The 23,352-nt window shown below is 40.4% G+C and overlaps 1 non-coding gene across 1 annotated transcript; it reads right to left on the bottom strand.

Moving 5' to 3' along the window:
* Positions 1-4,622: 4,622 nt before the first annotated feature.
* Positions 4,623-4,728, bottom strand: LOC120108843 (small nucleolar RNA R71). The gene has a single exon (XR_005510012.1). It is a non-coding gene; the product is annotated as a small nucleolar RNA R71 (small nucleolar RNA).
* Between the last annotated feature and the right edge of the window lie 18,624 nt (positions 4,729-23,352).

Genomic DNA, 23,352 nt, shown 5'->3' with positions numbered 1-23,352 from the left:
TGTTAATTCTGTCTTCTTCTATATGACCAAGTCTGAGGTGCCACAAATACTTTTGATTTATCTCATCTCTAGATCTTTTAGATCCTATGGTACTCACTGTATGCTCATATACGTTCACAGATACATCCATATGTAAGTGATAGAGCCCGTCAATCATAAAACCACATCCAAATAGTTTATTTCGCAAATAAATGGAAACGTAGTCTTTATTGAAATTGAATTCATAATGTTCCTGTGCTAGACAAGATACAGAAATCAGATTTCTGCTAGCACTAGGTACAAAATAACAATCTCTAAGTATCAAACTAAATCCTGATGGTAAATGCAAAGGGAATGTGCCCACAGCAACAGCAGCAACTCTTGCTCCATTGCCAACCCGTAGGGTTACCGCACTTTCCGTAAGCCTTCTACTTTCCTTTAGACCCTGCATGGTAGTGCACAAGTGAACACTAGAACCAGAGTCTATAATCCAACTGGAAATAGAAGAAACTGTTAGATTAGTTTCAATAATGAGCATATTTGACATACTTTTAGAAGGCGTGTCACCCTTCTTGCTCTTTATGTTTTCCATGTAGATAACAGTTTCTCTTCCAATGGCCGTTTTCATTGCAATGGAAACATTTTCCTTTGGGTTCGGCCTTCTTCTTAGAAACTTCCTTCTTTGGTTTTTTCTCAATCTTCTGCTTCTTCACAGGCTTCTTCTTCTTCCCAGTAGACTTTCTCTTGGAAGTAATGATAAGTGCTAAATAATGTATAAATTAATCTACTTTACCTAGCACTTATTATTATTTTTATGCACAAACTTTGGATTTAAACATAGGAAAATGTGTTTTATTTATCATTAGACAAATTATTCAAGTTTGATTGATTTTCTATATTAATCTAGTCTAATGTGTGCAGGTCGAGTCACCCCATTCACGAATTAGTCCCAATCAGTTCCATGTGTGGATTGCTTTCTCCCACATGTGCATGAAGCTATCCATTCCTTTGTCCACATCATATTTTTCCGTGTGCACCAAGCTTCCCAACCTAGCAAAACAGAGGCCTCTCCCATTTTCTCCACGTGTCCAAACTTCCTCTAATTTAGATTCAGGACCAAGCCCTTCCAACCTACCCGAGTGGACCCCAACCACTTTTCAAAACAAATAATAAAATAATAATAATAGTAATAATAATAATAAATAAAAAAAATATATAAAAATATATATATATATATAAATATATATAATAACTCTCATGCATTCATCTCCCACATCATATTTACTCTCTTCCCCTCCCTGTTTTGGAACAAACCGCGTGATCCCCTCCGCATCCTCCCCCGCGCGATCAAAGGAGTTCCTCCCAGCCGAACGCATCGTCATCTTCACCTAATCCTCCTAGATCACTCCCTTCCATTTACAGCCGTAGCATCCCAGACCGGCCGCTCGTCCCAGCGCGTTCACAGCAGGATAAAATCTCCACTGTTCATCTTCTTCCTCCCGCGGTGGATCACGGCCGAGAATCGAGTCGCCACCCGTCGATTCTCCCGTTCCAGCCACGAGTCCCACGCGGTGCAGCCAGCGACCGGATCTCTCGCCTCTTCTTCCGCCCGTGACGCCTCCGACCCAGCAATCGCCCAGCACCCGAGCATCTGCAACGTCTTCCCTTTCGGATTCATTCCTAGCACCAAGCCGTGATCGGCTCCCAACAGCCGGTAACCCAGCTCGGCATCCATCTCCAGCTCTGTCCCCATCTTCTCCGAGATCCAGACATTCCGCATCAGCCTCCCATCGATCCTGCGGCCATCTCATCTTCTTCCGTCCACCTCCCGTCGATCCAGCGGCCAGCTCCATTTCTGGTCATCTACAATCAATCCGGCGCTCCACGGATCACTTCCAAGATCTAGCCATTCCATGGATTAACGCCCTTCATCCTCTATAAAAGGAGGAAGGTGGCCATCGGCTTGGGGGAGCTCGGTGGAGAAAAACAGGGGAGACCCCCTGTTTCGGTGAAAAGAAGAAGAAAGCTGAGAGGGAAGAAGAGAAAAAGAAATAAAAAAAGAGAGAAAGAAGGGGGGGAGAGAGAGTATTTTGGGTATTTTGGGAATAGAGGGAGCCGAATGGGAGCGGAAGACTTTCATTTGAAGATGGGAGCTCGTCCAAAAGCCATGCTCGGCTAAACGTCCAATCTAAGGCTGGATGAAGCCCTGGCAATGTATCAGGGCATTGTAGTTCTTACTTTTTTTTATTATTTTGGAGCTTGTTTAAATTATTATCTTCAATGAAATATTTCTTTTATGATGTTTAAACCTTGAGCATGCCATTTACTAATCATATTTGCTAAAGTAGTTTAAGATGATCCATGCCTAGGAAGATGAGGTGTACTGCACCCTAGATTAGCATACTTAGGTAGACACTTCATGCTATACCGAAGATGGATCTTCCTAAAACTCTTTATGTTTTTATTTTAAAAGGCTTGTAGCCAAATTGCATGCCTCTCCAAAAGAAAAAAATTAAGAACACAGTCCCTGATGTAATGCTATATGGTGGATTCCAAATCCTAGATCCATTTACTCTGATAAATTCTAATTCGTACTCATTTAGTTAAATCAAGTTAGCAAATCCTTCTTCTTGATTTATTTTTAAAAGAAAAATAACTTATTCTTCTTTCCCTGTGGACCGACATCCGTAATCACTATCCTACAGGATACATGCTATTGCGTGGTTTATTTTCAAAATTAAAAGAACCGATCAATTTTTGGCACCGTTGCCGGGGATTGCTAGCATAATTATTTTTTCTATCATTAAAAAAAATTTAATTAAAAAAACTTTCAATATATATATATATTTATCTAAAATAAAAATTATTTTCTATTATTAAAGGGCTGGGCTCCTGTTAAAAAAGAACTCTACCTCCCATTTTTTCACCGACGATTTTGACAGTATGAAAATCACCCGCTGCGAGCCATGGTCCTTGTATGCTAAGGCGGAGATTAATTAATTGCTGCCACAGCATGCGGCTACAAAATTTCTGCTTTGTTATTCCCATCATCTGGTAACCACAGGATGATCCCAATCTCCTTTTAGTAATAGATCTTTTTGATATGTCTCAGTCTCCGCGGCAAGGAAGAGAAAATGCATCGAGTCCTTTATCAAGAAAGTGGACGAGCATGGTGGTCCCTATATCTCTGAGGGAAAGCAACTGGAAGACGGAACCATCGCCTTCGAGCGGTAGCTTTCCTTTCTTCTTTCATTTTATATGATTAATGACCTGTGCATTCAGCTTGCTTCGAATACGGCGCAGAGGAGCAGTTTGGACTATGGTGCCATCATCCCGGATCGAAAGCAGAATGCCGAGGGATAACATGCTTCCTTTCCCGCGCAGTAGCTCACTCCACTCTATGTTCGTGTTACTTTTCTTATCTTCTCTTTCTCTCTCACTAATTTTTATTTTTTCTTTTTATATTATTTTATCAAGAATCGAGAAAAAATCTGCGATGATCAAAAAGAGAACTGCTGGAAAAGAAATGCTGTAGAGGTTTGCCTAAAAATTTTTAAATTGCTGGAAAAATTCCCTTTGGTAACCTTTAAACCTTTCTTGTTTAAATTGATTATTAGCTTAAAATTTTGTGGTGATTGTTTAATTTTAATTTCAGCAAAATTATGAATGCATGCCTGATACACATACACCAATTGATCTGCACATAGTAAGGGCAATCACCCCAACAAGATAAGAGCCGGATTTCATCACCGGACTCTTGCCCAACTTAGGTGAACTCAATCTCACATAGTGTCACTTTAATTAAAATCAATTAGACGTTGGCTCCTAGGGATATTTGAGCTCAATAGGACGAAGATCACCGAAAGTTGCATCAATTTCGCTCTGTGGCTTAGTTGATGTCTAGGCAAGCTTTGTCCCTATAAGGGAGACAGTTCATCTGTTCGAGGCAAGTGGGTTTTAAGTAGGACCTTTGCGAACGCATCGTGACCCCTCCACTTACCTGGGAGCTTACCTGGTCAACTCGGTTCATTAGACCGGATTGGAGGCTTAGGTGTCCTCTTCAAACCAGTTAGGAGTTGTCTAGTGATTTTAGGACAAATACAAGGATTGATGTGTTTTTCTTTTATTGCATGCTTGACTGATCAAATACTAGTATATGCAAGGAAGTCGTTCTAGAGTACGTGACCCTTTTGATCCTGAAATAGAACGGACCCTTAGAAATATTCGAGCTGAGATCAGAACAATAGAATCATCCCCACCTCTTGAGATGGCTGAAGAACAACTCAAACTCCTGAGGGAGTACTTTACTCCCACCATTTATACTTTCCCATCTTGCATTCGATTACCTGAGGTAGCAGCGGTACAATATGAAATAAAGTCTAGTGTGATCCAAATGCTCCCATCTTTTTATGGGCTCACCAATGAAGACCCATATAAACACCTAGATGAATTTCTTGAGATTTGCACCACTGTCAAGATTCAGAACTTCACTGATGATGCTCTGAAACTTAGATTATTTTCCTTCTCCCTTAAAGATAGAGCCAAACAATGGCTGAATTCTTTAGAAGCCAACTCGATTCGTTCTTGGGATCAAATGCAACAAGAATTCCTAAAAAAATACTTTCCCATAAGAAGAACGAACTAGTTTAGACGTGCCATCACAAGCTTCTCCCAAACTGAGGGAGAAAAATTTCATGAAACTTGGAAGAGATTTCGGGACCTAATCCGTAAATGCCCACATCATCAAATACCTAAATGGCAGCTAGTGCAATATTTCTATGATGGATTGACTGAACGAAACCGTCAGATGATTGATGTCGCATGCGGGGGGACATTCATGCTTCAAAATGAGCATTAAGCATGGCAATTATTTGAAAATCTAAATGAAAACTCCCTCCACCATGCTTCCTGTTCTCTTCAAGCACCCCTGAGTTCTCAAAGAAAAGGGACCATTTGTGAAATAAGTCATTCTATGGACCTGTCTAGCAAGGTAGATGCATTGTCCCATAAGATTGACCAACTGATGATAGGTGGGCATTACATTAACTCTTCCCAAGCACAAGTGTGTACTATCTGTTCTAGCCCATCCCATCCTATTCATGAGTGCCCTTCAGCGCCCCAATCCTCCGAACTCGTGCAAGAACACATAAATGCTGCTCAAACACAGCCTAGATCGGGTAATGACCCATTTTTCAATATATATAATCCAGGATGGTGAAATCATCCAAACTTTTCTTGGAAGCAGCAAGCTTCGAATACAGCCCAACCCTATTTCCAAAATTTTCAAAATCCTCAGAATTTTCAAACCCCACAAAATATTCATCCCTACCGTCCCTTGATTCAATTTCAACACACTCCTCCTCCATCCCAAAGAAACACAGCCTTTGAGGAGAAAGTGTTGAACGCCCTTCAAGGTTTGGAAACCATTACACAATTGGTGCACTCTCACACGCAATCCATCGCCAAGCTAGAATCCAAATGGGGCAACTAGCTAATGCACTGAACAAACGAGAGGAAGGAAAGCTTCCAAGCCAACCATTAAGTAATCCTAGGGGACAATACATGGCTCAAGAAAATCAACTAAATACAATTCATCATGAACAAGCCAATGCTTTGACTACCCTAAGGAGTGGACGTATAGTAGACAATAAGATTGGGGAAGATAACAATAAGAAAGATGAAAGAAGAGGATAGACATGTGTCAAATAAAAATCTAAAACCTTCTTCTTCTTTAGCTAGTCCACCTTCTGCCAAAACTCACATCCCAAAGGTTCCATTTCCTGAAGCTCTTAATTCACCCTCTCCCTTTGACAGAAAGGAAACTTCACTAGAGGAAATGATGGAGGTTTTCAAACAAGTAAAAATCAACCTTCCGCTCCTTGATGCTATTAAACAAGTTTCCTCCTATGCTAAATTTCTCAAAGATCTTTATACCCAAAAGCGAAAATCTAGGACACATGTGCCTAGAAAGGTGTTCCTAACTGAGCAAGTGAGTTCTATTCTCCAACACAACACTCCTCCGAAATTCAAAGATCCTGGTGCTCCCACCATCTTCTGTGTCTTAGAAAATAATTTCATTGATCGAGCACTCTTAGATCTAGGGGCAAGTGTCAACCTTTTACCTTATTCAGTTTATGAGAAACTTGGGTTAGGTGAGTTAAAACCAACCTCGGTATCCCTTCAATTGGCTGATCGATCTGTAAAAACACCACGTGGGATAATTGAAGATGTTCTTGTCAAGGTAGACAAATTCTATTTTTCAGTAGATTTCATTATCATTGATATGGAACATGAACCTAATCCTAGGAAACAAATCTTCGTGGTCCTTGGGTGCCCCTTTTTAGCAACAGCCAATGCGTGCATCAATTGTAGAACAGGGGTAATGAACATATCATTTGGAAACATGAAGGTAAAATTAAATGTGTTCAATACGGACGACCAACCCGCAAGAAAAGTTGAGTGTTTTATGATAGACAAAATAGATGAACTCATAGAAGGAGATGCAAAAACTACCTCACTCTGTCTGGATGAAGATAATAAACTTAGCGCTTGTTGGAAGGCAATCCAATTCTCTTAGATTTTTTTTTTAACATTGAGGACAATGCTAGGTTTAGGTTTGGGGGTATTCATCTTGATTTTCATCCAAAAAAAAATTAGAAAAAAATGTGTGTTCATTTTCATTTTTTATAAAATAATAATAAATAATAATAATAATAATAAATTTTAAAAAAAAGTTTTTATTTTTAAAAACCTAATTTCTATACATTTATGCGAGAATGATAAATACACAAGATATATAAAATCTAAAAAGCCCAATGACTAGTCGGAAGTAATATAAATTTAAGTTCTTTTTATTAAGTCTCTCTTAGGGAGTTGTAAGCTAATTAATACTTTTAAATTTCACTACACACTAGCCGACCCTTCTAAGGTCTAGGCTCGACAATATGTTGATAGTATAGTAGCAACCTTGGACCCTGATGAATCATATTTATCTAATTCAAAAAAAAAAATCATCAATAAAAATGGATTTAGTCAGAAACATCGAAAAGGGCTACCTATTGTCAAAGGTCAAGTGGGCTTGTGATGAGGACTTTGAGCATAAGTCCGTAAGGGAGTTTTGATGCCCGACACCTTATGCCAACTGGTGTGAGAGTTGTCGACTGACTGCTCGTTACACGAAGAAATCACCACAAGAGTAAAAGTGCACAATTTATATATCTTTCTTAAAAAAAATTAAGAAAAAAAAATGCTGTATTGACCTTGAAAAAGACAGTAGTGTGAAAACCGTTGTTGTAAAAATTCGAGTAAACTGGAATATTACAGATAAAGCCCGTGAGGTACTAAAGTAAACATCTACAACTCTCGAAATCCTGCAAATAAGATGATTTTGAATCAGTGAGTAGGTCCCTTCGACCAATCCTTGGAAACTACTAGTCTTTGCAATATTTTGGAGATCCGAACCCTTAGCTTTTGTACGGTCCAGATTTCACCGAGCACTCCAGTATAAATAAGTCTTACAACTTTCTAAATAGAAACTTAATGACTTCAACTTAGATTGCATACTAACCTAGAATTTGGGCTGACTTAGTAAATAAAACTATGTGCTTTAAAATTCTTATCATTTATGTATCCTAAATTAGATTTTAATAATAACAATAATAATAAATGATTTACAGCAGTTTGTGGGTGTCTGAGCCGGAAACCCTCACGAGACAAAACTCGTCCACTAGGGCCACCTAGGGGTTTAAAGTCTTATTGCATATGGTAAATGCAATCGCGATTCCTGCGAAAGTGAGTCAATTTCCTTTCTATTTTGCTCGAGGACTAGCAAAATATATGTTTGGGGGTGTGATAAGTGCTAAATAATGTATAAATTAATCTACTTTACCTAGCACTTATTATTATTTTTATGCACACACTTTGGATTTAAACATAGGAAAATGTGTTTTATTTATCATTAGACAAATTATTCAAGTTTGATTGATTTTCTATATTAACTAGTCTAATGTGTGCAGGTCGAGTTACCCCATTCACGAATTAGTCCCAATCAGTTCCATGTGTGGATTGCTGTCTCCCACATGTGCATGAAGCTATCCATTCCTTTGTCCACGTCATATTTTTCCGTGTGCACCAAGCTTCCCAACCTAGCAAAACAGAGGCCTCTCCCATTTTCTCCACGTGTCCAAACTTCCGCTATTTTAGATTCAGGACCAAGCCCTTCCAACCTACCCGAGTGGACCCCAACCACTTTTCAAAACAAATAATAAAATAATAATAATAATAATAAATAAATAAAAAATATAAAAATATATATATATAAATATATATAATAACTCTCACGCATTCATCTCCCACATCATAATTACTCTCTTCCCCTCCCTGTTTTGGAACATACCACGTGATCCCCTCCGCATCCTCCCTCGCGCGATCAAAGGAGTTCCTCCCAGCCGAACGCATCGTTGTCTTCTCCTAATCCTCCCAGATCACTCCCTTCCATTTACAACCGCAGCATCCCAGATCGGCCGCTCGTCCCAGCGCGTTCACAGCAGGATAAAATCTCAACTGTTCATCTTCTTCCTCCCGCGGTGGATCACGGCCGAGAATCGAGTCGCCACCCGTCGATTCTCCCGTCCCAGCCATGAGTCCCATGCGGTGCAGCCAGCAACCGGATCCCCCGCCTCTTCTTCCACCCGTGATGCCTCCGACCAAGCAATCGCCCAGCACCCGAGCATCTGCGACGTCTTCCCTTCCGGATTCATTCCTAGCACCAAGCCGTGATCGGCTCCCAACAGCCGGTAACCCAGCTCGGCATCCATCTCCAGCTCTATCCCCATCTTCTCCGAGATCCAGACATTCCGCATCAACCTCCCATCGATCCCGCGGCCATCTCATCTTCTTCCGTCCACCTCCCGTCGATCCAGCGGCCAGCTCCATTTCCGGCCATCTACATGTTAGAATACCCCGATCATGCCGCTGAAATTTTAAAAAATTCAGATGCAGCGGAAGAGGCATACGCGGGATCAACCGTTCATCGCATGAACGTTGTTCAAAAACCGTTCGTAGATAGATAAGGATTAAAAACTTTTAAAATCTTTAGGAAGATCAGATCTTCACCTTTGTGTGGGTAGATGATCACCGCAAACTGATGATCGCGGTTTAGGATGAAGGTTCGCTTGAAGCCGTTCAAGTGCCCGGCCTCTACGGGTATCCACACGAAGCAGAAAATCGATCCAAGCTTTCTATCTCCCCGGGGTGCTAGCTCCCTTGCAGAGATAACTTTGATGGCTGATATCCTTTCTTTCAATCAATCGTTAATTGTGCTTGGGAGGAGGAAGAAGAAGGATGAAGAGAAGAAGAGGAACGAAGCCCTGCAGCCTTCTTTTTCTTCCTTGCGTTGGAACCAAACGGTGGAGGAAGAAGGAGGCCACCAAGATCCTTTTCTTCCCTTTGTTGTTGGGGGCTGAAAAGAGAGGAGAGGAGGGTGGCCACGTGATGGAGAGGAGGAGGGCTTCACTAATCATTAGGGCACCTCCTTTCAAAGCCTTATAAAGGCATCTAGGGCTCCTATTTGGTTTAGTCCAAATCATGAATCAATTGGGTTCAACCTATGCTAGTCCTAATCCAATTAGAACTTGAATGAACCATGACTCAATTGAACTCTTCAATCCTAATCCAATTAGGAGTCATGTTGATTCATTAGATTAATAATTAATTAGGACTTAAGAAATCCTAATCCAATTAGGACTTGTTTAATTCTAGTCCTAATCCAATTAGGACTCTAATTTGAATTCGAAGTCCTAATCCGATTAGGACTCTAGGAATCCTACTACAAGTAGGAATCCAAATTTAATTCAAAACTCCTAATCTAATTAGGATTGTAGGATCCTACTCCAAGTAGAAATCCTAGTCCTACTCCAAATAGGATTTCCAGTCCAAGTAGGAATCCTAGTCCAAGTAGGAATCTCAGTCCAAGTAGGATTCCTAGTCCTAATCCAATTAGGACTCTAGGAATCCTACTCCAAGTAGGACTCTTGTTTTAAGTCCAATTAATTAATTCTCTTTGTTCCTTCTTCATCTTATTATCAATCGAATTGATTACTTGTGATTCCTAATCACGATTCAACCATCGGATCGGTCAATGCCTCTAGTGTGTGTGACCCCATAGGTTCTACTCTGACTGGTAGTGAGATATATTGTGATCTCTATCACAATATCATTGAAAACTCCTTTCAATGGGTCGGAACGATTCCAACTCTACTCATTAGGGCTTATCGATCATCGAGATAATTCCTATGAGTCCCACCATCCACCAGTGACACCTAGCAGCATGTAGTGGCTACCCAGCAGAATAGAATGATGAACCTCTAGGTGCAGTTATCATATGATACAATCCTTCTATCGTGGATCCCTACAGGACGGAGGTCATGGATAACTCGTCAAACCCCTTCGTCTGTCATATGTCAAGATTTATTCGACTCGAGTTCGTTAGTGGAAAACTCTTTCTCCACTTTATATTACTGCCCTGGCCAAGGTCTTAGAACTCAGTCTAACAAATCACATAGGATCACTCCTCTTCTATCAAGATCGATAGATTCCATGTGAGTGCATACCCTACTCCTACAGTGAACTTACTGCAGCCAATCTACACTACAAGGACCCATATGACTAGAGACCATGTATACGTGTAGTCAAACTACAATAACCTCACTGTGAGTAGCTGAAGCACCGCAAGTCAAAGGACCAGTCATACTACTGCAATATCAAGCAAGTCACTGACGAATGGATAGACATCCAAGTGACTTCTTGTCTTGGTCACGCTCAGTACCCTTGTTCTCTAACAAGCACCTGCACTATCACTTCAGTGTCCCTACACTGTGGACTCAAGTCTCGTCCATCCAGAAGGAAAGTGATCTGTACACTGATCGGATCGATCACCGTCTTCGTGATGATCCATTGATCAGGAGCATTTAGAAATTAATCACCAATGATACATGGCTCAAATTCTCAACTCTTAAGAATATGCATCATCATCTTATTAATTTCTTGGACGATTCATAGACACATAAATAATATGAATGAAAAGATGCCTTTTATTTATTCAATAATAAATAGTCAAGTACAAAATTATGTCCCTAGAATTAACAATGTGTCAGCCAGATTGGCTTCTAGGGCATACATCTAACACTACAATCAATCTGGCGCTCCATGGATCACTTCCAAGATCCAGCCATTCCACGGATTAACGCCCTTCATCCTCTATAAAAGGAGGAGGGTGGCCATCGGCTTGGGGGAGCTCGGTGGAAAAAAACAGGGGAGACCCCCTGTTTCGGTGAAAAGAAGAAGAAAGCCGAGAGGGAAGAAGAGAAAAAGAAATAAAAAAAGAGAGAAAGGAGGGAGGGAGAGAGAGTATTTTGGGTATTTTGGGAATAGAGGGAGCCGAATGGGAGCGGAAGACTTTCATTTGAAGATGGAAGCTCGTCCGGAAGCCATGCTCGGCTAAACGTCCAATCTAGGGCTGGATGAAGCCCTAGCAATGTATTAGGGCATTGTAGTTCTTACTTTTTTTTATTATTTTGGAGCTTGTTTAAATTATTATCTTCAATAAAATATTTCTTTTATGATGTTTAAACCTTGAGCATGCCATTTACTAATCATGTTTGCTAAAGTAGTTTAAGATGATCCATGCCTAGGAAGATGAGGTGTGCTGCACCCTAAATTAGCATACTTAGGTAGACACTTCATGCTATACCGAAGATGGATCTTCCTAAAACTCTTTATATTTTTATTTTAAAAGGCTTGTAGCCAAATTGCATGCCTCTCCAAAAGACAAAAATTAAGAACACAGTCCCTGATGTAATGCTATGTGGTGGATTCCAAATCCTAGATCCATTTACTCTGATAAATTCTAATTCGTACTCATAGTTTAATTTAGTTCAATCAAGTTAGCAAATCCTTCTTCTTGATTTATTTTTAAAAGAAAAATAACTTATTCTTCAATCCTTGTGGACCGACACCCGTAATCACTATCCTACAGGATACGTGCTATTGCGTGGTTTATTTTCAAAATTGAAAGAACCAATCAAGTAGAAGCTAGCTCAGCAGCGAGAACTGTGCCCCTTAAACCTTTCAAGGCTCCCTCAGTTATCACCAACATATTCAACAATTTAATCTTGGTGCATTCAATTTTATTCATATGGTAGTTTACAATAAACTGCCCATATGAAGATGGCAACGATTGTAGGATCAAATCCATTTGCAAATCCTTGTGCATGGTCATGCCAAGCTTCTCAAGCTCCTCAAGATCTTTGATCATGGTCAAACCATGTTCATGGACAGACTGCCCATCGCGCATCTTGCCTTTGAAGAGCCGCTTGGACACTTCAAACCTCGCTGCGCGACTCTGTTCACTATACAACTCTTGTAGGTGATCAAGTATGTCCTTAGCAGTCTTCATGCTCTCATGCTGGCATTGCAATTCGTTGGACATGGATGCCAAAATGTAGCACCTAACTTTATTATCGTCATCCAACCATTTTGCATACGTCTCATGCTGCTCATTGGTTGCATGGGCTGGTAACACCGGGAGTTCATGATCAAGGACATAAGCTATTTTTTCACAACTCAAGACAATCTTCAAGTTGCGGAGCCAATCTTTATAGTTTGATCCGGTCAACCTATTGTTATCTAGAATTCTAACTATCGGGTTGGAAGCCATTGACATCTGCAGGGAGTAAAGATTCTAATTAGAAATTAGTATTTGACATTAATTTGTAGGGACTTTTAAAACAAAATTGGATCAAATCCTCCCACTATTTCTCGAATCTCTCACACTCCTCTGGTAAAGATACGGAAACCTGCGACTTAGAATTTCGAGTGGGGTGCTGCGGTCCCACCAATCTACATGTCACCTCACCTAACAGTTATTGGAGGTACATAGATGATGAGTGTACAACTCTTGTACAATGCTTCATAAGCATATTGAGCTAACCTAGTCTCCAAGTCATAAAGACCTCACCTAACAGTTATTGGCCCGTTCCTTGGTTAAGTCAGACCCACAGTATATCCCGCAAAAATAAAGCTATGATTGGGTCCTCACCTAATAGTTATTGGAGCCCAACCCCATCCTTACCCCACAACATCTCATGTTAATAGAGAGGTCCAATCCTCCGATGCAACTAGCCCACTGTATCCAGCCGAGACTAATCAACGCCGGAAAGATTTTAGCAACTCTACTACGGTAGAAGACCAATCGACTTAATATTGGGTAATCAGATCTTAGTGATTCCAACTTTGAGCTTTCCATAGGAGGTAATCGATCAATTGGTCAGGTAAGCAGGTGGGAGGCTTTCCTTACTCAGAGAGTAAGGTCCTAATTAAGTAACCACCTTTGAGCTTGCCTAGACACCAATTAGATCAATTAATCAAATATGGCTAGCTCAATGTATCATTCACTCTCGATTGATTTAGGGAGGTTTTAGGTCTCTTGGGATTTACATCTAATGTAACTATCTACCCCATACCATATGTCATTCGATTTACATCTTATGTAAATGTCACATTGGTTCAGGTTTACATCCTATGTAATTATGAAACCCTTTCATACATTATGTGATTACATCTTATGTAAATGACATAATTATTTCAGTTTACATCTTATGTAAATGTCCTATTGTTTAAGGATTTTATTTACATCTCATGCAAATAAATTTTGTTTAACTAATACATGCATCTCATGCATATATTGTTTTAAACCTTAAACAAGAATGAATATTATGATTACCACATACATCTCATGTATATTTTTCAGATCTGAAACTTTTAATCTATTATGATTTCTCTGAATTTCAGATCATGCATTACTTGATTTCAAATATTGTAATCTAATTGCAATTCTAAAACAATTTGCAAGATCATAGCAAATAAAAATCTACATGCTGAAAATTTCAGCAACCTAAAATTTCAGCACGCAGAAAATCCAGCAAGCATAATTCTTTAAAAATTAGATTAAAAATGTGGTCATCAATCCTTAAGTCCTAATCATGCTTCATAGAACCATGGCTCTAATACCACTGATGAGTTACGCCCTGTTCGATGCGACGTTCGCAACGGAATTCGAACGGGACGTCGTTCATCGTATGAACGCGCCTCGGATCATAGAATTCAAAAATTTTTCTGAATCCAAATCTAGAAGATCTTTGAACTCATTAGGAAGGAAAGATTAGGATCTGAGGAGGGTTGATTAAGATTTATAAAACTGAAACAGAAATCAGAAGTTATAAATTTGAAGATCTCATCTTCAAAAATTCTGCAGGTGTAGAATACCGCAGCCCGATGATTTTTCTAGGTTCCTGGTTAAGCCGCACATGTGTCCGGCCTCTACAGGTATCCACACGAGGATCTAATCATCTGAGATAGGGTCCTACCGGAGTGCTAGCTCCTTGCAAAGACCTCTCATGACTATCAAATAGATTGGAAGAAATCTGCAACATACCTCCTTGAAGAAGAACCCTTTCTTCTTTGATCTTACTTGCAACGGAGGAAGAGGAAGGAGGAACCTTTGCACGTGGATCTTTCTAGCCTTGATGTCGTGGAAGAAGAGGATGCAGAGGACCCCCTTGCTGCCGTGGAGAAGGAGGAAGAATGGGCTTGGGCGTGGAGGAAAGAACTCCTTCTTTCCTTGGGCGAATTGATCTCTTCCTAGGTTCTTCTCCTTTCTTTCTTTCCAATACTTAGAAGAAGATGAACTTGATCTCCCTTGCTGCCATGGGAAGAAGAGGGGAAACCTCTTACTGCCGTGGGAATGGAGAAGAAAAGAGAAAGGAAGGCGTGGAGAGGAGGAGAGAATTAATTCATAATGTCTTCCTTGCTACCCTTTTATAGATTGGGTTTAGGGCTTCTCCTAATCTTATTAGGAGTATGGGACTATAACCCACCCTTTGATTAATGTCAAGTGTCCAATCCTTAAGCTCATAGATGCATGACATGTGTCCATTTAATCAATTGATTAATTTCCTAATCATATTAGGATTCCTAATCTCATTAGGAGAATTAATTGATTTGGGAGCATGCAATCTACGACGCTATGTGGACTTTAAAGTCCGCATAGTGTGAACATGACTTAAGTCATATTCATCCTACGACGACATGTGGTCTTTAAAATCCGCACAAACCTTGGTTTAATCAAATTAACCCAGTCATGAACCCAAATTAATTTGGGTCGAATCCAATTTGATTTGGCTCATTAAATCAGCCCAATTGCAATCCAATTGCAATCAATTCCACTTAATTCTTCTTCCATTAACTCACACACACTTAGTGGGTTAATTCAATCAGCAATCATATTGATGATTGATTTCTATTATGGTTCCAAATCACAATTATGATAGTTTGACTAATTAAATCCTCTATGTGTGTGACTCCGTAGGTTTTATTCTGACTGGTAGTGAGACATATTGAGATCTCCATCTTAATATCACTGAAACTTCTTTCAGTGGACTGAAACGATTTCAGCTCTACTCTCAAGGTTCACTGATCATCAAGTGAATTTAGATGTATGCCCTAGAAGCCAATCTGGCTGACACATTGTTAATTTTAGGGACATAATTTTGTACTTGACTATTTATTATTGAATAAATGAAAGGCATCTTTTTCATTCATATTGTTATTGTGTCTATGAATCGTCCAAGGAATTAATAAGATGATGATGCCTATTCTCAAGAGTTAAGAATTTGAGCCATGCATCATTGATTAATTTCTGAATGCTCTTGATCAATGGATCATCACAAGGACGGTGATCGATCCGATCAGTGCACACATTGCTTTCCTTATGGATGGACGAGACTCGAGTCCACAGTGTGGCGACACTGAAGTAATAGTGCAGGTGCTTGTTAAAGAACAAGGGTACTGAGCGTGACCAAGACAAGAAATCACTTGGATGTCTATCCACTCGTCAGTGACTTGCTTGATGTTGTAGTAGTGTGACTGGTCCTTTGACCTGCGATGCTTCGGCTACTCACAGTGAGGTTATTATAGTTTGACTGCACATATACATGGTCTCTAGCCATATGGGTCCATGCAGTGTAGATTGGTTGCAGTAGGTTCACTATAGGAGTAGGATATGCACCTATAAGGAATCTATCGACCTTGATAGATAAGGAGAGATCCTATGTGATTTATAAGACTGAGTTCGTAAGACCTCGGCCGGGGCAGATTGCACAGTGGAGAAAGAGTTCTCCGCTCTCGAACTTAAGTTGAATAAATCTTGACATATGACAGACGAAGGGGTTTGACGAGTTATCCATGACCTCCGTCCTGTAGGGATCCACGATAGAAGGACTGTATCACATGATAACTGCACCTAGAGGTTCATCATTCTATTCTGCTGGGTAGCCACTACATGCTGCTAGGTGTCACTGGTGGATGGTGGGACTCATAGGGATTATCTTGATAATCGATAAACCCTAATGAGTAGAGTTGGAATCGTTCCGACCCATTGAAAGGAGTTTTCAATGATATTGTGATAGAGATCACAATATATCTCACTACCAGTCAGAGTAGAATCTATGGGGTCACACACACTAGAGGCATTGACCGATCCGATGGTTGAATCGTGATTAGGAATCACAAGTAATCAATTCGATTGATAATAAGAAGGAACCGAGGGAATTAATTAATTGGACTTAAAACAAGAGTCCTACTTGGAGTAGGATTTCTAGAGTCCTAATTGGATTAGGACTAGAATTTCTGCTTGGACTAGGATTTCTACTTGGACTGGAAATCCTATTTGGAGTAGGACTAGGATTCCTACTTAGAGTAGGATTCCTATAATCCTAATTAGATTAGGAGTTTTGAATTAAATTTGGATTCCTACTTGGAGTAGGATTCCTAGAGTCCTAATCGGATTAGGACTTCGAATTCAAATTAGAGTCCTAATTGGATTAGGACTAGAATTAAACAAGTCCTAATTGGATTAGGATTTCTTAAGTCCTAATTAATTATTAATCTAATGAATCAACATGACTCCTAATTGGGTTAGGATTGAAGAGTTCAATTGAGTCATAGTTCATTCAAGTTTTAATTGGATTAGGACTAGCATAGATTGAACCCAATTGATTCATGATTTGGTTAATCCTAATTAGATTAGGACTAAACCATGAGAAGGGCACCTAATCCTCCTTGGAGAAGGATTAGGTTAACCAAGTAAGAGGGGCATGAGCCCCTCTCCTCTTGATTGGTGTGGCATGAAGAGAGGGGCCGGCGCCCCCTCTTAGGGAACTAATCAAGAGCTCCTAAATGTTAGGAGCTCTAGATATCTTTAAAAAGGGGAGGTGGGCGGCAGCTAGGGCATGCAATTGAAGCCCTCTCCCCTCCAAGCCGTAGCCTCCCTCTCCTCTTCTCTTGGATCAGCCGCAAGCAAGAAGAAAGGAAAAGACCCTTGGCGATCTCCTTCTTCCTCCTCTGTTTGGGATTCAACGCAAGGAAAAGGAAAGGCTGCATCTAGCCTTTTGGATCTTCTCCTTTGATCCCTTCATCTTCTTCCTCCTCCCTCTAGCACTCAAGGGTTGATTGAAAGGGAGGTGATCAGCCATCAAAGTAATCTCTGCAAGGGATTTAGCACCCCGGGGAGATTGGAGCATTTGGATTGGTCCTCTGCTTCGTGTGGATACCCGTAGAGGCCGGACGCTTGTGCGGCTTCAAGCGAACCTTCATCCTAAAACCACGAACTTCAGTTTGCGGTGATCATTTATCCGCACAAGGTGAAGATCTGATCTTCTAATGTTTTTAAAAAGTTTTTAATCCTTATCTATCTACGAACGGTTTTTGAACAACGTTCATGTGATGAACGGTTGATCCCGCGCATGCCTCTTCCGCTGCCATCTGAATTTTTTTAATTTTCTGCGGTATGGGCAGGTTTCCAACAGTGGTATCAGAGCCTAGGCATCATAGATTAAGGTAAGGATTAATTATTAATAGGCTTATTAGATCTGAAATTTAAATGATTATGCATGCTGAAAATTTTTTGCATGCAGATTTTTTCTAGGGTGCTGATTTTTGCATGCTAATTTTTATGTGATAAAAAGATGATTCTAATTGCATTGTTAATGGGATTACAAAGTTTAGAATCATGATTAGCATGATCAGCAACCTAAGTTATGAGATAATCAATTAGATTTCAGATCTGAAAATTATAATTGCTGCATGTGGTGATGATTATAGGATTCAAACCCTTTTGGTATCAAATGTAATGACCTGCGATGTGATCTGTAATGTCATGTAATTTTTTAGATGCTTGCATGCATCTTATTTGATGTTTTGAGAGGCCTGCGTGCCTCCTAAAAGGGGATGTAATTTATTATTATTTTTATTTTACATCTGGTTGTATTTCTATGATGTGATGTACGTCAATGATCAAGTTGAAGACAAGGCATGAGATGAACGGCGATCTAAGCGGTTGATGGCGATTGGATCAAGAGTTGATCAAGGATCGAATCAAGGAGGCTTGGAACCAATTCAAGAGTTGAAGACCAATTGATCGATTGACATGCATGTCCTTGTAATACGACTTAATTAGAATCCATGATCATCACTTATTTAAAGTTTAGCTTTATTTGATGCTGCGATTATAACTGCCTATGATGTGCCGTTTGCATGTGATGTGAATGAAAGCGGGGTAGATAGGTTTACATGTGATGTAGCAAACCCAATTGAGACCTAAATTAAAACCTCCTCAATCAAGTCGAGAGTGAACCAACATGAGCAAGTCATATTAGATTAATTGATCTAATTGGTGTCTAGGAAAGCATGAAAGGTGGTTACGTAATTAGGACCTTACTCTCTGAGTAAGGGGAGCCTTCCACCTGCTTACCTGGCCAATTGTTCGATTACCTCTTATGAAGAGCTCAAGTTGCAAACACTAAGACCTGATTAACCAATATTAAGTCAATAGGTCTTCCATTGTAGTAGAGCTGCTAAGGTCTTTCTGATGTTGATTTGTCTCGGTTAGATACAGTGGGCAAGTTGCATCGGAGGGCTGGACCTCTCTATAAATATGAGATGTTGTAGGGTAAAGGTGGGGTTGGGCACCAATAACCATTAGGTGAGGACCCAATGACGACTTTATTTCTACGGTTATACGGTGGGTCTGACTTAACTAAAGAATGGGACCAATAACTGTTAGGTGAGGTCTTTATGACTTAGAGACCAAGTAGCACTGCAACATGCTTAAGAAGCATTGTACAAGAGTTGTACACTCATCTGTTTATGTGTCACCAATAACTGTTAGGTGAGGTGGCATGTAAATCGGTGGGACCGCAGTACCCACTAGAAACCCTAGTCATGTAGGATTTCCGTTTTCCTACCAAGAGAGTGTGAGGGATTCGAAAAAATAGTGGGAGGTACATTTGTTCTAAAAGTCCTTAGAACAGATTAATGATCAAGTACAAAAGTCTAACTAGAATCTTTACTCTCTGCAGATCATAATGTCAGCCTCAAACCCTTTGACCCGTATTCTTGAGACCAACCAATTGACTGGAACCAATTACAAGGACTGGCTAAGAAACCTCAAAATTGTTTTGAACTGTGAGAAACTAGGCTACATACTCGAAAATGATATCCCTAGACTACCAGCACGTCCTACTGATGATCAGTGTGTGACGAATCAAAAGTGGACGGATGATGACATCAGAGTCAAGTGCTATATCATGGCATCCATGTCCAATGAACTACAATGCCAGCATGAAAATATGAAGACTGCTAGGGACATACTGGCACACCTGCAAGAGTTGTATGGTGAGCAGAGTCGCACAGCTCGTTTTGAAGTGTCCAAGAGGCTCTTCAAGGCAAAGATGCGCGAGGGGCAGTCTGTCCATGATCACGGTTTGACTATGATCAAGGACCTAGAGGAGCTTAAGAAGCTCGGTATGAACATGCACAAGGAATTGCAAGTAGATATGATCCTTCAATCCCTTCCTGATTCATTTGGTCAGTTTATAGTAAACTACCACATGAATAAGATTGAATGCACTAAGACTGAACTGATAAATATGTTGGTAACTGCTGAGGGAGCCTTGAAAGGTTCAAGGGGTAATGTCCTTACTGCTGAGTTGACTTCTGGTTCCAAGAGAAAGTCTACTTGGAAGAAAAAGAAACCTGCTAAGAAGCAAAAGAAAGACAAGAAGCCAAAGAAGGAAGTTCAAAAGAAAAAGGCTAATGACAAAGGAAAATGTTTCCACTGTAATGTTGACGGCCACTGGAAGAGAAACTGTCTTTCATACCTCGAGAGCCTGAAGAACAAGAAAGGTGACACATCTTCAGAAGGTATAGACTTGCTCATAATTGAAACTAATCTAACGGTTTCTTCTACTTCTAGTTGGGTTATAGATTCTGGTTCTAGTGCTCATTTGTGCATTACCATGCAGGGTCTAAAGAAAAGTAGAAGACTGGCGGAAGGTGCGGTAACCCTTCGAGTTGGCAACGGGGCAAAAGTTGCTGCTATGGCTGTGGGCACCTACCATCTGCGACTACCGTCTGGTTTTAGTTTATTACTTAGAGACTGCTATTATGTACCTGCTGCTAGCAGAAATTTGATTTCTGTTTCATGTCTAGCACAGGAAGGTCATATTTTTACATTTGACAAAGACTGCTGTTCTATTTATTTCCGAAATAAAATAGTCGCACGTGGTTTTATGATTGACAGTCTCTATCATTTGCATATGGATGTATCTGTAAATGTGTCTGAGCAAGAAGTGAGTGCCAAAGGATCCAAAAGATCCAGGGATGAGATAAACCAAAAATATTTGTGGCACCTCAGGCTTGGCCATATTGGAGAGGACAGAATGAACAAAATGGATAAAGATGGGCTTCTCGGCTCATTGACTTTCGAGTCATATCCAGTTTGCGAGTCATGTCTTCAAGAAAAAATGGCTAGATTGCCCTTTGTAGGACATAGGGAGAGGACCACTGAAATACTTACCCTGATACACACAGATGTGTGTGGCCCATTCGATGTGCAAGCCAGGGGACGTTATTCGTACTTCATTACCTTTACCGATGATTATTCACGGTATGGGTATGTGTATCTTATGAGATACAAGTCTGAATCTTTTGAAAAGTTCAAGGAGTTCAAGAATGAAGTAGAAAAACAAACTGGAAAACCTCTTAAGGCTCTTCGATCAGATCGAGGAGGAGAATACCTTAGTAGAGAATTTTGGGACTATCTCAAGGACAATGACATAGTCTCACAATGGACTCCTCCGGGTACACCTCAACTCAACGGGGTGTCAGAGAGAAGAAATCAGACTCTATTGGATATGGTCCGGTCCATGATGAGCTTCACTGATTTACCTATGTTTCTTTGGGGAGATGCCTTACTTACCGCAGTATATCTACTGAATAGAGTTTCCTCTAAATCCGTTCCTACCACACCGTATGAGATATGGTATGGTAAGAAACCAAGTCTTGGTCATTTCAAGATTTGGGGATGTCCGGCCCACGTCAAAAGACTACAGACGGACAAGCTAGAGGCTAGGACCATAAGTGCTCATTTTATAGGATATCCTAAAGAGTCATTAGGATATAATTTTTACGTCTCAGAGGATCACAATGTGTTTGTGAGCCGATACGCCATCTTCTTGGAAAATCAGTTTATCCTTGATAGAGGCAGTGGGAGGAAAATTGAGCTTGAAGAGAAAGTCTCTGAAAAGCAACGAGTCATGGATCCTATCGAACCCATTCATACAGAGCCAGTACACGATGTCCCTCAACCACCTCGCAGATCTAGTAGGGTCTCCCATCCTCCCGATAGATACTTAGGTATACTAGAAGAGGATACCGAGGAAATGTTTCTAGTGGGAGATAGGGATCACACACAGGATCCCAAAACCTATGACGAGGCGATATCTGATATCGATTCCGAGAAATGGTTGGAAGCTATGAAGTCAGAGTTAGACTCCATGCATTCCAACCAAGTCTGGACCCTAGTAGATCCATCAAAAGGTATTGTACCTATTGGATGCAAATGGATCTACAAAAGGAAGATAGGTTCGGATGGAAAGGTAGAGACCTATAAAGCAAGGCTAGTGGCGAAAGGGTATAGTCAACGCGAAGGCATTGACTATCAGGAGACCTTTTCACCTATAGCCATGCTAAAATCCATCCGAACATTGCTTGCCATTGCAGCATTCATGATTATGAAACCTGGCATATGGATGTGAAAACTGCTTTTCTGAATGGATATCTTGATGAAGATATCTATATGGAACAGCCTTTGGGTTTCACTTCCAGTGATGGAGATCACAAGGTCTGCAAGCTGCAAAGGTCTGAGGATGCTAGTGGTATTTTGATGATTAATACAATGATTAAGAGTATGTTACAAGTTAATTCGATACATCATTAATAAGTCCGTCACTCTCGATACATTAGTATAATGAGATTAAGATGTATTTCAATGATTATTAATGAGATAAAATTTGCGATAAAAAAGGAATAGTGAATTCTAAATTCTAATTTGGCAAAGTTTCAAGTGAAACATACTCTTAAGTGGACAATAGTAATTTTATTGTTTGGAGTATGTAGCACTACCATGACATATATTCAAAATTGTTTAAAGTTTATTTCATTGATTATATGGATGAATCTAACCTTAAGTTGCAGCAAAGTGTGGATTGAGTCGACCCCAAGATTGATTGAGTCGACCCCGGCACATTAAGAAACCATCTGGCACACTTCTGCAAAAATGGCACTGATGAACAGTACTTGGGTCGACCCAATCCTCAAGCCTCAAGAAAACAGTTCTCTGGAAATCCTGAGAGGGTCGACCCAAATGAAACTTGAGTCGACCCCAAGTTAACATGAGTCGACCCAAAGGCAATGACATTCAAAAATAGGTTCTCTAGAAATTCTGAGAAGGTCGACCCAAGTGGAAGTTGAGTCGACCCAACTGAACCTTGAGTCGACCCAAAAAGTGTTGAGTCGACCCAAGTGAAGGAAGGCTGAAATACAAGGTTCTGTGGGTTCTGAGAGGGTCGACCCCAATATTGCATGAGTCGACCCAAGTGAAAGTTGGGTCGACCCCAGTAAAAGTTGAGTCGACCCAAGCACGGGCAGAAGCATAACGGCTAGTTCTGTAGAGGTACTTTCAGACCTCCCAACAGTGAGTAACGGCTAGGTTTTGAATTCTAACCATTGGGGCTTGTCCAATGGATGAAGAAAACTATTTAAAGTGATACTATTCATCAGAGGAAACATCCTTTTGCAAAATATCAAAGCTTACACAAGAAAGACAAGAGCCCTAATCTTCTTCATCCAAGTGCTTCATTCAAGAGTCAAAAGAAAGTGGTTGAGCAGACTCCAAGAGATATCAAAAGCTCCATCCAC

Source organism: Phoenix dactylifera, chromosome 17, assembly GCF_051530095.1.
Source record: "Phoenix dactylifera cultivar Ajwa chromosome 17, Ajwa_hap1_PhDact_Kaust_v1.1, whole genome shotgun sequence".
In the NCBI taxonomy this organism is placed as follows: domain Eukaryota; kingdom Viridiplantae; phylum Streptophyta; class Magnoliopsida; order Arecales; family Arecaceae; genus Phoenix; species Phoenix dactylifera.
This window is presented reverse-complemented; position numbering and strand designations above follow the sequence as displayed.